Consider the following 18,413-nt stretch of genomic DNA (forward strand, 5'->3'; position numbering starts at 1 on the left):
CCAAGATGACATCTTGATATATGGTAAGACAGAGTCCGAACATGATGACAGAGTGAGGAGTGTGTTGGAAATTGTGAGGTCTAGCGGGTTGACTGTAAGGAAAGACAAATGCAAGTTTTTCCAGAAAGGGGTGATTATTTGGCTCACCATGCATCTAGTAGGGGAGTTGAACTCAAAGTGAAGACCCTAGAAGCCATCCAAGGTGTGCCTAAATCCAAAGATAAAGACCAACTCCCCTAATTTCCTTGCTTTAGTGGAGTACTATGCCAAATTTGTCAGCAACTTCTCGGACAAAACAGTATGTCTACGCAAGCTTCCCAAAAAAAAGTGAGGTTTGTGTGGGACGAGGAATGTGAAATTAATTTTAAATTAATGAAGGAGATTGTGCGAGCCCGCCCCCTTAAACCGTTTGACCTAAATGATTTGTTTATCATCTCCACTGATGCAGGTAATGTAGGGTTTATTGCTGTGCTTATGCAAAAAAGAGGCAATGGGCAAGAGGAAACCACTGCTTTTGCTTCCAGAACGTTAAGGGAATCTGAAATCACATATTCAACAATAGAGAAATACATTTTGGCTTTGTGTTGGGGAGTGTAAAACGTTTAAGAACTATTTGTGGGGAAATTAATTTGTTTAAAGGATGGATCACAAACCACTGGTGGATCTTTTCACTACAAAAGGGGGAGGAACAGCTACTCTGTGTATTTCCAAAGGGCAGTACAGTGTGCAAAAAATGTCATAACGAATTGGTCTATGTGGCAGGGGCCAAGAATTATGTGACTTATTATCTGTCTTGTTTACCACTGGAGAAAAGTGAGGAAAGTGACAAACCATTGGATGAGCTTGAGATGGTGTGTGCTGTATGTTCAGTTGATGACACTATGACGGGAGCTCTACCAGAGCAGTAGTGGCTGGGGGCAGTGTCAGGCACAATGAGGTTCAGGATGTGACAAACATTGTTGTAAATGGTTGGCCCCTGGGGTATTGATTCCATACAGGAAGGTAGAAGAGGAACTGTACACTGTTGGGGGAATTATGCACAGGGGTGGAAAGTTGGTTGTCATGGGGAGCCTGCAGGTTGTTCTGGATTTCGCCCATGAACGTCATCTTGGGATTTGCGATTTGAAGTGTAGAGTAAGAGGATCTATGATGGCCTAGGGTAGACAAACCTGTTGAACATTATGTCCATGAATGTTGCATGTGTGTCCTTAGCGACAAATCGCAAGTGATATGTCCCTCTCCGGTCAGCACTGTCATGGCTAAAAACACACTTATGTGCAAGGTGGCATTTGATGTGGCTGGACCTTTGGAGTTACACGTGGCACACCTACGTATGCTTTAGTTATAGTAGACTATATGAATATATGACTAAGTGGCCTGAAGGGAAGTTTGTAGACAACATACATTCTGGAGCAGCCATTACATTCTTCAGGGGAGTATTTTGAGAGAGGGATCCCGTTAGGAATTAGTTTCTGATAATGACACGCAACTTGTATCCAGGGAAATGGAAAATTACCTGGCTACATCATGCATAAAAATACATTCTAACTTTATTATAAACCTTATTATACCAACCCTGCAGGATTGGTTTGTCGAAAGAGTACATCCCAGTCATCAAGGACCAGTTGCAATTGGCTCTTATCAATGGGTTGCTTTGGAAGGAGATGATTGAGGATATGCTATGGGCTGTGAGAACAACCCCTCACATAAGTAGGCTTGTGCAGTGGTCATTGCTTTACGTCCCCCATTCCCAGGCATACTTAGGGCTTTCGAAGAAGTAGGTACAGGAAGCAAATATGACCTTGAGTCGGGCTGGAAAGAGCAGCATGTAGCGGAAAGTGCCTGGAGTTTTTGAGGGAGAGGTCAATACAAATGCCCTGTACTTTGGATTCAACTGCCTCCTTGGAGTCTTGTAACACTTTGAGGATAGCTGGAAGGTCCACAGAGGATTGGGAAGGAGGTACCAGTAGGGATTTCCCTGCTGCACCACTGTTGTCAGGTACCGAGGTGGTGTCATGGTCTATTGTAGTTTTGGGTAACTTCGACTGCAGGAGTTTATCGCGGCTCATCTTCAGACACAAAGGGACTGGCAAAATGGATCAGAAGAATGTCAGGAGGCCAGCTCGCCCATCCCAGGGCTGGCAAGTAGTCCACTCCAGCAGGTTTGGCCTCAGATGACAGAGGGCTTCCTGCGCAGTCCCAGCTAAGTGAGACTGGAAGGCAGGTAGTTTGAAAGTCATATGAAGCCACCCCTCTTACCCTGAGGCAGCACAAGCAGTCAGATAGTGGTAGCCCAACGGGTCCCCCCAGTGTACGAGGATGCAATGTTGTCCAGAAAGGGATGCTTGGGCAAAAAGGGGCAGCCAAATCGCAGGTAGTGGTCCCGCCAGCACTCATGGGCAAATGTGGGAAGTAACAGGTGAGCGAGCCAGTATACTCCAGGATACAACTCCACCAGATACTAGTGGGGGAGCCACACAGTCCAATGGGTGCCAGTCTCAGGGCACTGCAATGTTACTGCACAAAGGGTCCCCTTGAGAAACTGATTCCAGTGGGCTGGTAAATATCACTCAGGGAGCGAGGGATCAGAAGTGTCCCCACCAGAGGGGACACCACACTCAGCTTTGTCAGGCACTCTTCCACAGCAGTTGCGTTTTTGCGCCAGGTCTCCCAGTCAGTTAGTGCGCGGTTTTATATTTCTCTCATGCAGTCCGACTGGCCCTGCAACATCAGTATTCGGGGGGAAGCCAGAGCACTCCCCCAGGTAGGGTCGCATTCGCTGGTCAGGCGGGCTCTGAATGGCGGCTTAGACAGTTGGTGCCGTTGATGGAGGACTATTAGTCTTGCTGGCACAGTTTTGATGGGGGAGGCAGCCTGCAAGTATCACTTGGCTGCCTATCTAAAGGAGGAGCAGAGGGAAGGGGGCATCAGCAGAGGGCACAGCATGGACTCCCCACCTCCATGTGGCGAGACTGCAGCAGCTGATCCCAACTTCACCCAACCACAGTGGGGCCACACTCCTCATCTCGGGTATAGGCCACCAGCAAGAAATCTCAGGCAGATTTGCGTGGCAGGTCCAGGGGTTCTGTGAGCTCACTCACCTGTGGCCAAGCAGTATCGTTGTGCCCACCATCTTGACTGCTCCTCTCCCCAATGTGTCTGCTGTGTTACACAGTCACTGCCAGCTCGCTGGTCATGAAAAAGGGCCCCAGGGGGTGCCTAACGTGTCACAGCTGTGGGGGAGTCAGTTGGAGGGGCTCTCATGAGTGCTGTCAAGAGCTCTGTTAAGAGCCGACCGCCATCTTCGCCTCCTTCGCCATGCCCCCTCATTACCTTTACATTTTTACATGTTCTACTTTTAAATACCATGCAACTTGCATTGTGTGGGCTACACGACGTAGGTAGGGATGACTTATTACTATGTCTGCTGGGTTTAAAGATCCTCACAGTGTTGAACAATTGAGAAAGTTAGAATTCCATTTTGAGAGGATAATATTAACCAGAAACCGTGGAAAAGAGAAAGTTGGAGTATTTTTTTCTGTTCACGAACACGATTCAGCCAAAAGGTTTGGATGATAGATTGTATTTGCCATTATACTTGTAGTGTAACACATCATACATAATGTTTCACTTTAATTGGGAACAATAAGATCGAGTAATTTAAATATGGGGTCAAGAAGATGATCAAATAAGCTAACTTGGAATTTTCCTGCAATAGAAATGTAGAAAGAGTGTTTAATAGGTGATTAGGAAAGTCTAATAACAGAAAGTTCACTGGGGAAGGAAAAGAAAAGGAGGGCTATTTTTTTACAGAGAAGAGCTTGGTAGAAATAGACCATTGCTTTTGGTTCACCCTATGGTTTATGACAGGTCAAGTCAAAATCACAATTAAAATTGAATATATGTAAATTCAAGTTAGACAGTAAGTTGATGTCATTTATACTCTCTAAATGAAATTATTTATTGTATATGAATTATGTTGGCATATTTCGATTTTAGTGATTTTCTGCTCCTCTCAAAGAAGGGATAGCCCACCAATATAGAAATATCTAGATTGCTTGATTCACTTCAAGTGGAATAGCTATCTCATGGAAACCGCTGCAAGAAATGTATGGAGTTTTCTAAAAATGAACTGAATGAAAAATTCTTCATGAAATAGACTAGTTGTGCTTTGCTTATTTATTGGCAATGCGCTATGAACCTGAACACAACTGGCCCATGGTGAATGCGCTAATTATGACATCTGACAAAATATAACAAGGTGTTTAGAATTTATCAAGTGTGAGTCCGAGATTTTTGAGAATAACATGCAGATTTCAGTGCTTACAGCATCAAAAACTTCATGTCCATGTAAATTCTGGCTCTTTTTTTCTGTTAACTATCAGCAGGTTCGACCTGAGTAACTTAATAAAGTAGGTGAACTTCATTGCAGCTGGTAATTACCTGGGGCCTTATTATGGAATATGGTGCACTCTCCTTGTTAGCGCCCAGCGCACCTTCCAAAAGGTGAGCTCGGCGCTAACAAGGAGAGTATGCCGAATTGTGTTGAATGTGCTGCCCTAAGGGCAGCCGCGAACCCCCGCTGCCGTGGGAGCAGCGCATTCATGTGAAAAATGGAGCGGTCACTTTAAAGCCACTCTGTGTTTCACTGTGCAGCCAGCAACCCGCCTGCACTTTTAAGTGGGGAGAGAGATCCCCTTTGAGACGGGTTCAGTGAGTGACTGCACCCGCCTGCAAGGGGATAAAGCGCCCTTTCGCCCCGCTAGAGATCTGCCATCAGGGAGTGCACTGCTAGTGCCCCATCTTTGAGATGGCACAATCTCAGTGAGCCTCCAAGCAGCTTCTTTGCCTCCTGCACCTGCGTCTATAAGAATGCGAAGGTGCAGAGGCAAAGTTGTTCCCTCATTTGCAAGGGGCAACGCACTCCACGCAAATGAGGGAACATCCTCTAGTGATAGCGTGGGCATTATATGTACAATTACGCTATCTGTATTACAGAAGGGGCGCACAAGCCTCTGAGGCCCTTTCTGTAATGTCAAAGGCCCCGGGGTGCACAAAGTGGGCCCACATGCCGGTGGCACCCCAGGACACTTTGTATAATACAGCCCCAGATGTGCTAAATATCGCACCACTTATAATTGAGATCCCTGTGCAATTATGTGTTTGTGCAAGGATTGCAATTTAACAGGCCAGTTGTAATCAGGCTCTCAGAGTTATAATTACATATTGAAGAGTAAGACACATTTAAGGACATCATTTTAAAAACCTTTTTCCATGAGAAGTTGTGTTTTACTCTCAGCTTAGGTATAGTTTACTCATGGATTACAAGACTCATGCTGACTCATGGCAAAAAGGGTTGGTGATTCACAAAACTGTTTTTCTTGAATATTTGTCTTACTCATGGTAATTTACGAGTGACTCTCATTAAAGCCTACAATAGGATCCTTGGTCACCAAATCATGCCTTGACTACTATAACAGCACTTGCACATGGCTTGTAGCCATGACATTCCCAAACACTAAACAGCTCAGAAATATGTAATCAGTATCATCTTTGCACTGTCTTTTTCAGACCCCCTTAACTCCTTTCACAATGGTCTACATGAGATCCCTCCATACACAGGGTTTCTTCTTTCTTATTCCACCCACCCTTAATTTAAACTCAAAAAACCTTTCATGAGATACTTCAGAGAGATGGGCCAACTGTTTACTTTCAGATGCCACCCACATTGTTAATATTCCACCTAAGAACTGGCATCCAATTATCTGGCAGTTTGACTTTCATTTTTAAATAGCATAGGGCCTACATATTAAACAACAACTGATACATTTATAAAATAAATAAGTGGAAAGTTTTACCTTGGAATGAATGTCAACTTGGGCCTTCTACATTTTGCATGAGACACATGCAAAGCAGAACAAAGTGCAGATGAGAGCTCTAAAAAGTATTAAATATAAATGCTACATTTTTTTAGAAACGTGCAAATGGATTCAAAGCAAAAATAAAGGTAAGGGAAATCATGAGGCCTGGAAGTGCTCTCTTGGGCAGCCCCTCTGGTGCCCTATCTCCAGTGTGCTGACATGAAAAGGGGAAGAATTACAGTCAGTGCTTCCCTCTTTAATCAATGGAAAGCTTTATAAGAGAAAGGGAAATGTTGAATGGAAACTATTAAACCTCCACACATGGCACATAGAGCCTCATTATGAGGTCCACATAGATATACTGAGTGGGGAGGGAGGAGCGCTGGGTTCTATGAGTAGGACCCTGAGACACCACCTCCACGTGGCATATGGAGTCCAGTTATCATGGTTCTTTTAATCCCATTGAATTCCACTTTGGCTGGTACCTTCTGTTAATGGTTGCGTTTGTATTGTTGAGATCCTTGTAAGGAGGCCTTTAGACATGTATTTGCGGAGAATAAATATGGACTGGTTCCTACAGTGGAGAAGGTTTTATTTTAAATAAATAAAATGCAAAATAAACTAAAGAACTAAATAAAAGCCAAAATAAATGGACTATAGCACAATTAACATAAGCCTTGTCAGAGTAGTTATGAGCTGAAATGGTGCGGTATGACCCTGAAGGTTCTGCTCTAACCACAGTTAAGGATATATTCTACTTAGACAAGAATGCTCCTATTATCACTCAACAAATGATATTCTGAATGGTCATGAAATGGAACAAAGGCCTAGTATTTGATGTTGTGACCTACGAGTTAAAAAATAAAATAAGATGTTTGCTATTTTGTGGTATGGTGTCCAAAATACCAAAGGCAACGAGAGAAAGAACAAAAGCTGCTTCTCGTGGACAAATGGAAGAGAAAAACAGAGTGACCTTTTTTTGTTACATGTGGGCAAGGATTAACAGCACCAATAGGAAGCTGACATTTTGCAAAGGAGAGGCTATTTGTATAGAAAACAAAAATCAATGATCTACTGGTTCACACCGTCTATGAGTTTTAACATTTAATGCATTTATGAAAATGTCAAAAATCAAATCAACACATTTTCAAGGGATCATTTTTGGAAGCTATAGGGACCGTATTGTTGAGAGAAGCTATGATCGAGACATTTATTGATATTTAATGTGGTGCTTAAAGGGATTGCTAGTAGAGAAGTCAGTGATGTGTGCCTGGGTCATTTTCACAGATTTATTTTGTGGGAGTTTTTGACATTATTTTTGTCATGTTTTAGAATTTTTTTTTGTGGGTCACTGAATTTTCTTTTTAGGTCTCGCCTACGCTGCGCGCATACACTGCCTAGGAAAAAGACTCTCTTGTAATTGAATCGCACACATTGCATTGCTTTGAATGGCAATGCGTGCACGTTTGGCGATCCCCTTGCTGGAGCGAGCTTTTAAACCATCTGTTTGTAATTAACAGATGGTCCCTGCTTGCTCCCGCAAGGGAAAAAGGTGCAGGCCCCCTCCTTTCTAACCTCCCCCTGCTGCCTCTCGTCAAACTTTTTTTTGTCCCCCTCGCATGTCGTTCATTTGTGAGTCTTCGTTCGCTCTTGCAGGAGGGGGCACATAGGCAGTGAATGACGGTCCTGTCCTCTGCAGCTCCGCAGGCATACACCGGGGCACTGGTCACCCCACTAAAATGCTAGCGGGCACATAAAAGTTCGCATAACAGGCATATAGAGAGAAATTTGTGAGGTCGGCCGGGAAGGCTTGCAAGTCTGAGGCACGTTTTTCCTCTACCACGAGCCAAGGCACTCATATTAAAATCATACATCTTTAAAGCGCACTACTTACCCGCTAGCCCCCACGTGCCTACTTTACTTCACCTCCACTGTGCGCCCCATCGAAGCACCGAGAGTCCTCCTGGCTGCAAAGAGCGGCCCCTCTGCAAACGCCTGGGCTGCAATGTGTGTTCTGAGCTCCGGTGGCGGCTGCGGGACCGTGGGCTTGGGTCCCGGTGGTCACGGAGATCACCCGCAATTCAGTTTAAATTACCGCGCGGCAGTGCAAGCAGTGCCACGGCATTGTCCCAGCCACTCACAAAATGTATGTCACATCCTACGTAATGTGGCAGAGCCGCGAGGAATACTTCCTGTTTTAACCCAGCAATGCCCAAAACCTACCAAGGGCAGCTCTCGCAAGGGCCCGCTGCCACTCCAGCTAGTTTCAGCATAGCAGCACTCTCGCTGGATGCAATGCAGGCGCTATGCTATGCCTTATGCATGCCTTCGTCCACCACACTGAAATGTCTTAGTCTGATGCCTGGTACTTGGCAGGGCTGAAGCGGATTCAGCGGAGGGGGTGTGTCGTTCATTCCTGCTGGTAGCACCGTGCCCACCCCTCCGTCAAGTGCCTGATTACAGCCGGAGTGTACCTATAGGCAGGGCATTAAGTGGGCCGTGTCCTGCCAGTTTTTGAAAGCAGGTGCCGGGACAGGTTCCTATCGGACTCTCATTTTTTTACGCCCAGGCTGAAAAAAAAATCCCTACAATCTGCAATAGTACAACTGGTGACTTCAAAGAGACTTGTTTTTCCATTTTTCCATTTTATATAGTGCAAACTCGAAGCCTTTACATGAGCACCAGTTACACTGCACAAGGACATATTCATTTTTTGAATCTCTGGACGTCAGGCTCGAACCTGTTTTCTCAGCTGGAAGGTCGGCTGTGCCATCCTTATGCCACAACTTCACCCACAAGAGCCAGTAGCATTTTCAATATTATATACAAGGAGGTCATAGTTGTTGCTTATTTATCTTATGCACCGTACAACCACTGACAAAGCCAATACTCCTGGCTTGTTGTAGGTGTAATCTTACCTGTTGTGTTATACAGGGCTTAAAGTGGGATGAAAAAACTGGGGGGTCTCTCAAAGGGGCATGGCCAGTGTAATTAAGGGTGTGGCTTAAAAACACGTAAGCAAAAAATCTGTGCTTAGCATAGTGTGCCACCCGACTTGTATTTTGCTGTTTCTGTCATTGCATCCAGATATATGATAAAAGTATCATTACACCTACAACAAGTCAGGACTATTGGCTTTGTTGTGTTTGTTTGCATCCCTTCTCGGCTGGTTGGGATCAGTTCATTAAGTGCAGTTTCATGCTGTTGCGGTCTATGTACCAGGACTCCCACCCCAGTGACACCACAGGGCTTCCACCCCAGTGACACCACAGGGCTCTCACCCCAGTGACATCACAGGGCTCCCACACCAGCGAAACCACAGGACTCCCACCTTTTTGAGCTCACAGGACTCTGCAGGCAGCGGATCTCCTCCCTCATACTCTGCCCAGGACCTGGGCACCAGCCTTAAGATTGAAGATTCTATTCTAGTGTGCTGCCCCTCGAAGATGGAGGGACATCATGCCTGGGAGACCTGCCATGATAAGTCAATATTCTTTTTGCTCCTATTGCCCTTGTAGTGTTTTATCTAGGAACCTCAATCGATATTCCTATTTTATGCCCTTGTCCGGTTATAATCAATACTATCCATACAACGGCATAATAATCATATCCATAATTCAGTCGTAGCACATGCTGTCACATTAAGCAAGGCTACTTCTCCGGCCCCCTAGTAAGCACACCGAGTTCTCTAAACAAAACCAAGCTTCCAGCAACCTGGGAAATCCCCCTTGCTTTTGTTTTGATTTCGTCCTAGAACTCCTGTAAAGGACTGTAAGAACGGCCAGTTCTTAGTGACATCTTTATTGACGTCTTATGTCCAACCTTACGTCAAACCCAGGCACCTTTCAGGTATAAATATACCAACGTTGCCTTAAGCAAACACACAGTGGTGATTCTGGAGCAGAGCAGCTATCTACTTGCCCGAGAGCCCAGCTGATGCGAGAGCCCACGGACGCTGCCCCTCCTCTTTGACGCACTGAGAGAGACGCTGTCTTTTCTCCTGCCGAGAAATCTAGCTCCGGTGTTTCCAGATACCTTCGCGGGTTACTGGGATATCGAGTCCTGAGAAAGAGATACAAGACCTCCTGCTTTCTATTACCCAGGTACAGAACTGACTAAACCCTTACAGAGAATTCTTGAGTCAGATTCTTGGCAAAACAAACTTAACTTAAACTGCTACTTACTTACTCTTTCCCACATATTAGGCTTAGGTCAGGTACACCGGGGTAGGCGTATTTAGAAGCACCAGTTGAGTACGATTAGTCAATGTATATATGTATGTATATATTTTATCTATTTTAAAGTATCATATGGCTAAGAAACCATATCAATGCTTTTACAGTATTATTTTATAATCCTCCTTTTACTGTACGCACTTTACTTTACCATGAGTATTACAATCGTGGCAATTCATTTCTCTTGTATGAGGAAGAAGACTGCTCAATAAATAACACCTTTTATTGAAAACGCCCGTCTCTCTTTTCTCTGCATTCTGGTGAAACTAAGTATGCACATTTGACTGAGTGAAATAGCTGTCTATTGTTTTCACACGACTCTAGAGATACACTCTTATTCAGGGAGAGCAAAGTTGTCATGTTTTATGGTTGTCAGAAGCTAATCCCTTCTTGTCTATCCAGGGAGGTTAAACTCCTCCTCGTTTATTCGAGAAAGTTTCTAATGACCTCTGAGCTAGCTGGCAAACCTTAAGTCTAATATAGTCAGTAGAGACCTAGATAACCTCAGTCCTACGTCTACACTGCTGAATATATTGTTCCAATGCGCAGAGCCTATTGGGAATATAGGAACTACACTACAACCTGAAACGTCTTGAACCACTGGTGCTGGATAAAAGTTATGGAGGCAGGCTCCTCCCCTAGTATCACAAATGTGGCACTATCTACGGCATAGACACAACTCTGTGTCAGCATACTTATCGGCCTGAAAGTAAAAGGAAAACTATTTTGATCATTTATTTGCCTTTTTAAAACTAAATAAGGAGACGTAATATACATGAACGATACCTGCTGTTGAAACCTGTGTTTACGCTGCAGGCCCACTGATTCGTGTTAAAACTCTGTGGTCTAGTGGAGCTCCCAATCTTTTCAAAGCGAAGCATGTGTGAGCTAAGCAGGAACTTGTAAGGCCTAGTAGTAACTATTTATATACAAGGCTGTTCTTCTTCACATGTCTGCAGAATAAACAAGGGGGTGCCCTGCTTCCAAGAGACTATACTTTTGCATCAAGGTCAGAAATATGTTGCACCACTGCTTTTTACAGGGGCCATCTTTAGTAGTTACAAATGCCCTCATGGAGACACATTTCCTTAGACTTAGAACAGGCTGTATATTGCATAATTACATTTTAAATCAAGTTATGAGCACAAAGCTTCAAGCTCATGCAGGTAAAAAACTGTCTGGCACAACTACCGCTGTTAAACGAAATGTGACTGGTTGCTCTGTCTACCGTCTGATCTTTGTAAACTCGCAGCTTGTGTGCTACATGGATAAACACTTATAGAGTCCCAAAGGTGAGACCTATTGGCTATGTCAATGCTTGTTTGTTTTGCAGTCATGACGGCTTTGTGGAGTTATTTGGAGGTTGTTTTGAGTTGTATGGGGTTGGCCGACACTTGGGCTGACCTGGTTCTTTTTTTTGGTTCAAATATCTTCACTGATATTATTATTAAGACATGATGACATATACAGAATATCATAGAATTTCAGACAAATTATATCATAAAAGATAATTAACTTATAATTTAAAAGAATAACATGAATGTAGGCTAATAGAAATATCATAAAAGATAATATAGTAAATATAATAGACATCAAATATAGGTAATTGTATGGAAGATGTATGAGAGCTAAGGTAAATTTTAGCATACAATTAATTGCTATTTAATATATAGTGACCTAAAAGTTTCCAGAACAGTTGATGGGAAAAAGTAAATTTTCTTTAAAGTATAACCTAAGATCGCTAAGTTTGTATAGATATATTTTTTTCCTTTTTACAATTATATGCACTAGTTTCTGATAGTATCATTGAACAAGCATTCAATCTAGGACTACACAACAATTCTTTATTTTATTTTTAGATATATATTTTTTGATTTTACCAAGAGTCAGAACTATTGTTGCAATAGATTGTAACAATATCAAAACAATTCTGCATTTTCAACATACTGATACATAAGCTTGAGAAAAGGAAAAAGAGAAAAAAAGGAAAGAGAAAAAGAGAAAGATAAAGAAAGAGGAAATTAGGATCACACATTTAATCTAGGACTACACAACAATTCTTTATTTTGTTTTGAAATACATATTTTTTTATTTTACTAAGAGTCAGAACTATTGTTCCAATACGTTGTTGCAATATCAAAACAATTCTGCAGTATCACCATACTGATACATAAGCTTGAGAAACAGAAAAAGAGAAAAAAAGGAAAGAGAAAGAAAAAGAAAGGGGAAATGAGGATTGTCTCTTCACTTTCTGCCTTTGTCTGTTCTTATTTCAATAAACTTCAAACTTAAAAAAAAAAAAAAAAAAAAATTTATAATATCCCACATTATAACGGTATCAGTTCACAGAGAGGGCAGCAAGCTAGACCCAGTGAAGATAAGACAAAATCCTTTCAGATTTTTTGATTGCTCATGGACCCCTGGCCATAGCAACTTCAATTTCACATTCATAGATTTGACACAGCATTACCCAGAATTCAGTTACTTTTGGTGGTATAGGATTGACCAATACCTTGGCAATACATAAACAAGCACTGACACTTATAAACGTAATCAATGAACTAAGGCTGGCATCAGGCCTGGGCTTATGACCCAACATAATTTCCGTATTGCTCTGACGAATTTTAAACCCCAGATGTGCTGAAATCAATTGGAATAAGCTATCTCAATATAGTAGCGTTGTGGGAGCCCATATATATCCTGACCTGAAGCAAAAGTTCGGAACCCCTGTAGTCATACAAATGCCCCAAGTTATGCACGCCTAATTGACCCCAGGCATGCCCAATATTATCATGAAATATGTCCGGGAATGATGGATTACCCCATAATGGAGTATGGGAGTGAACTGCTAGTTTAGACAATTTAATACAGATTTCACACCAGATCTGGACTACATCCCTTATTACCCTAAATCTGACCCTGCAGCGGGTACATGATACCCAAGCCTAAGGCTAATTGATACCCAAGTGCAGTCAGCCCAGTTTTCCTCCCAGTTAGTAAACTTTGGATCCGGCCAGCGAATGATGGCCAAAAGTAAAATTTAAATCCAGTGACTTGAATTCTGCCTTTATGTAGGGTAGTTTCAAGAAGCAAATAGCTTGCCTAGCCCTCATATAACCCAATATAAAACTACTAACTACCTAAAGAAAAGTCAGGATCCCGCAATGGTATAGATCGAAATAGATAAAGAAACTTCAACAGCTCAGGGTTTATCATCTGGCTTTCTTTCCTGATCCCATGTACCTCCCAACTCAACAACATGATCTTGAGTGTGCACTTACCTCCAAATATCAATCGGAACCAGCAGACCAAAAAACATCTCAATATCAGCAAGAGTCATTACAGTAGAAGAGACAGCTTCAGTCAATTCTTTATAATATGCAGTAGGATTTTTCCTATGGTCAGGCAAATGAGTCTTAGGAGACAAAACTTTGCTTCTTTTCCACGGTGTATAAACCCATTGTTCCTGAAAACGGGCTGCCTACCTCGCCCTAGTAACATTGCCACAGCCATCCGTTAATTCTGGTATTTCTGGATGATATTTAGGATGAACCTCCCGCATCGGAAACTGAGACACTGACCTGGGACTTTTCTCATGTAGTCTTCCCCTATAAGCTATTATTGTTGCATCATTAGAAAAAACCTGTCCTGGCCCCAATTCACTAATATTCACGCGATCTCTAATGTCACATAAGATTTGAGGCGCTTCCGCTTCAAAGTACTTTTGCCAAAGACCAATTAATGTTGCGCACATGTGTTTAAGGGCATGCTGCTGTATAAAGGGCTCAAAATCTCTCATAGTCTCCCAGACATCCTCTACACAATGAATAGAATTATGGGCTCACTGTGCAGCCTGCTTAACTATTACCTGTTTCTTATCATCTCATCATCATGCATCGGTTCACACTAAGGGTCCCATGCACTCCTTATATTTCGTCCAGTCTCTATCCTCAAAACCACTTACTGGTGTCCCGCTACTTACTAATGTCAGAAGATTAAAAACCATAGTAGGAGTAGCAACAGAAGTAACAGGCACTAATGTCGCTGATACTTGTGTCGCAAGAGAAAGAGTTGGCGAAAGGGATGCTGAGACAATAGGTGTGGCATGAGTACTAACAGTCACAGTCACCACAGACGACAAAGACGCAGAAGGAAGAGGAGGAGGAGCAAAGCCACAGCCATTGAAACAACAACGGTAGATACAGGGAAAGAGACAGTAGACGCACCTGTAACAGGTGGCTGTGAGGGCACTGGAACAGTGGGATATATTCTTTGTGGGGCATATGGAGGCAGGGGTCGGGTATCTAGCAATTCTTCCACAAAAGTTCATCTTTTTCCTGAATCACATATGATTTATCAATTTGTAATCAAAACTTTCTATACTCACATTCAACACTCTTTTTCTGCCTTTCCCTCTCGTATGCTATCGCTTTCTGGATCTGTGTCTGCATCCTCGCCTTCTGGGCCTCCTTCTCTGCTTCAATCACTTCTGTCTAGCTGCTTTCTGCCACGTTCTGAGGGAATAAGCCATAGACAGCCTACTTCATCTTTTACACAACTGTTTTGTAAATACTCAATCTTTTGTTCATCGAAAGTGCCCATCAGCGGCCACTGCAACTCGGCATTGTCCCTTGTATATTTGTGCCATAATGTACTAAACATAATAGGGCCAAGAACATGCTTCACATACATATCAAAATTCGGCGTGCCTTCTGAGGCACCGGCTGACTTTCTTCCGATCGAGCATCAGCAGAACAGCAATGACAGAACAAGAAAAACAATTTACTTACACTAGGCATTCTCAAAAGAAAACAAGTTCACTATTTTATGCCTAGCAAAACCATTAAAATTGCTTTTATTCCAAAGACGGTCCTTAGAACGTACCAAAGACAAACCAAAATGGTACCATTTTCACAAAGAACCATAAGAAACTCACCAGGTATACGCAGGTCAAACAAATTAATTCTCCACTGCTGACTCTTCAGACCAAACAGTCAGATCCAAGGTTTTCGCGTTCAGGACTCCAGTCGGGATGACCACTGGACCAGGCACCATCCGGCAGGACAGAAGGGGCAGCTGCGAGTACCAGGAACTCTTCTTGCAGGGATCCTTAATCAGTCTGTCCGACCCGACGATGGACTCGCCCTCCCCCCGTCCGCGGAAGGGAATCGGTAACTCACCCGGGCGCCAACTGAAGGAAATGGGCCAAATAGGGGCCCAGTCTGCCCAGTCGCTTAAGACTGCTGCAGAGGGACTGACATCAGCAAGCATAACAGTACATTAGGAACACTTCGAAACCAATGAAAGCACGCCCACCATGGCATTTTCCAAGCAGATGCAACTGGATAATAAATTACAAAGGAGTAAGTTTTGATTCTGGGCCGGGCACAGATTATCTGCTATTCAAGGTTACTCTGCCTGTGCCCACCACTAGACAAGTGGTAGAAGGCCTACATCTAACAAGAAAGGTAGGCGCTAATAAGAACAGTGCATTTATTACTGTAACAAAACTCAGCTCTGAAGAAACATAACTAAGATAAGGCCGTTTCTCAGAAATGGCAATGGATTAGTTTGGGTTATGATTTAAAATGGCGGTCATACACAAAATGGTGCTGCTAACTTTACATAAACAATGCAAAAGCATATTTTTCTATTCTAACAGGTGTGAATGGGTATGCGTGTTGGAAAATGGTGTCATTTCTGAAGAAAAGTGGCATGAGGAGGTGTCTACTGACCCCACCATAAAAAAGTGATGTCTTTCATACATAGGGTGGGAGTAGTAGGAGCTCAGGGTCTGAACTTGCCAAGCCTTTTTGGAGCCTGCGAGAAGAACTTGGTGTTGAAGGAGGTTTGTTGTTTCGGGGAACAAGATTAGTTCCTTCAAATAGTCTCAGAAAGGTACTGATCGAGTGGTTGTATGACAGTACAACGCGGGCTACTACCTCGCGGGCCATTACAATGCTGTTTTTACAACGCAAGTCGGTACAACGACTTGCGCTGTAAGCGCTGGATAGTGGAATAGTGTAATTTTCTATTCCAACTCCAGCCCACGTTACAGTAGGGAAGGTGTTGGAATAGAAAATTAAACTATTCCTTGTCCAACAGCGCCCTCCAGCGCAAGTCGTTGAAACGACTTGCGTTGTAAAAGCAGCGTAGTAATGGCAGCGCGTGGTAATGCCCGCGTGGTAAAGGCTGTTCCCCGATCGAGTTGGCATATGAGACTCATCTGGGCATGACAAAAACTAAGGAAAAATTACAAATGTCTTACTGGTGGTCCGGTATCGACAAGCAGGTGGAGCGGATGGTGCGTGAATGTTTTCTGTGTGCCCTGAGTGATAAATCCAAGTGTCTGCGAGTACAACTCATTGATGTAAGAAGGCGTCATTCACGCCCCTGGCAAGACATTACTTTGCATATTTTAGGACTTGTCCAGGGCAATGTTTTCATTGTGGTTACCATGGATATGTATTCTCGTTGGCCTGTAGTGCATTCTCTCAGCACATCAGAGAATACATTGAGGTGGAGCCTTCAAACTGTCTTCTGTAACCATGGGGGCTGGTAAAAAGCAGACCGAAAGAAAGACCCTGCCTTCAAAGAGCAATATTTGTCCCTGGATACAAGAGAGCTGATCTCCTTTAGTTGCCACAGCTTTAAGAGTGGAGCTTCTATTTGACACGCTGATGCTCCATAGTCCCAGGCTGACCCGCTTCCAAGCGGTGAAACATTCTCGACTGTGTAATGTCCTATTTAAGCATCTCCAGAGGAAGCCTTGCGAAATCCTATGCAAAAGTAGTTAAAGAAGCCTTTAAATCTGCAAAAACAAAAGATCTAAAAATCAATTTTACTCTTGACTGGATTCAGTGGTGTTGGTGCGTTCAGGCGGCAAGATCATGACACTTCATAAACCTGTAGTTTTTCTTGACTATGATAATTTTGTTTTTAATGATTTATTTCCTGTGCTCTTTGAACATTGTAAAGCATACCCTCTCTATCCGGGTATTTTCTCGAATATGTTATTATTGTTATTATTACTCTGCTCTCTGTATACTTGTAAAGCGCTCTGATACCCGCAAGGAACAAATTTGCGCTATAAAAAACTATTAAAAAAAAAAAGATAAGAGAGTTGCGTTAGTGTGCAGCAAGGGGCAGCAAACGGTATCATGTTACAGTTGAGACCTACAAATGCAGCCTTTTTTCTGGATGTGGAAAGGTGCATTGCAGGCAACTATACCTTTACCCTATGATGCTGATAATCTGTGCACCACTCCAATATGGTGTAAGCCAAGTATTCAACGTGAATCCGCCTCCTTTCTTTTTTTTTTTAAACAATGCATTATGTAAAGGGAATTTATATACACATACATTCCTAATACAATTATACTTACTGCAATATTTTAATATTACCTTGAAAATATTTGTTTTACATACACTTGTACTGCGAATTATAGCTGCAATAAAACTCCTCCTAGCAGTGCAATTATGTAATCAATGAGATAAGGTGCTATATGGTTAGCACTTTCCAGGAAACTGTATTTCTCTAATAATGGATTTGCCTGACTTTATTACTTACATCTATTTAAACTGCGATCTAATTCACTGGAGAGTATATTGCACAACGTGCCTCCTGAAGTATCCATTTACAAACATTGTAAATGACAACTTAGAGAAACCGCCTGATAAAATGCCCTATAAAACTCATTTAACAGGACAATTGTTCCTTGAAAGAACACATATGAAATGGGTCTGCCACTTTAGCAGGTTTTAAAGCGTTCACAGTGCCTCAGCCAAAATAGCTATTTCTGCTCAAGGACAATGGAGCAAGTACTCTAAATAACCAAGATCAATCTTGCAAACACAGCAGTGAAAACAAATTGCCATTTGTGTTGGTGTTACCTGCTATGGAAACAATGCAGAGGCACATTAGTGGAAACCCAGTTATAGAAGAAAAGGCACAGCCCCAAACACAAACTAAAAACAAAATTCAAGTAACTAACAATGTGAAACTCCATTTGTAGACAGGGAGATTCATTGCCATGCAATATTGAATTAAATAAATGAGCAAGTGCTCTTACTAACTTTTTGCTTCTATCACAAAGGGCATGGCAAAGGCGTTTTTTTCAGTGGCAAATGCATACATGTCAACCTCTTCACTTAAATCGTGAAATCTTTCAAAGGGTAATCCCATTAAAGTGAATTGAAAATTGGCCAGAGGTGTAGTGTGTTGAATTATTTAAATCCACAAACCCTGCTGTCACTGACTAGATAATGCCATGAGTGACGTCATCAATGATGTAATTTGAGATGTCATGAGCGATGT

The sequence above is a fragment of the Lissotriton helveticus genome, chromosome 4_1 (genome assembly GCF_964261635.1).
Source record: "Lissotriton helveticus chromosome 4_1, aLisHel1.1, whole genome shotgun sequence".
Taxonomy (NCBI): Eukaryota; Metazoa; Chordata; class Amphibia; order Caudata; family Salamandridae; genus Lissotriton; species Lissotriton helveticus.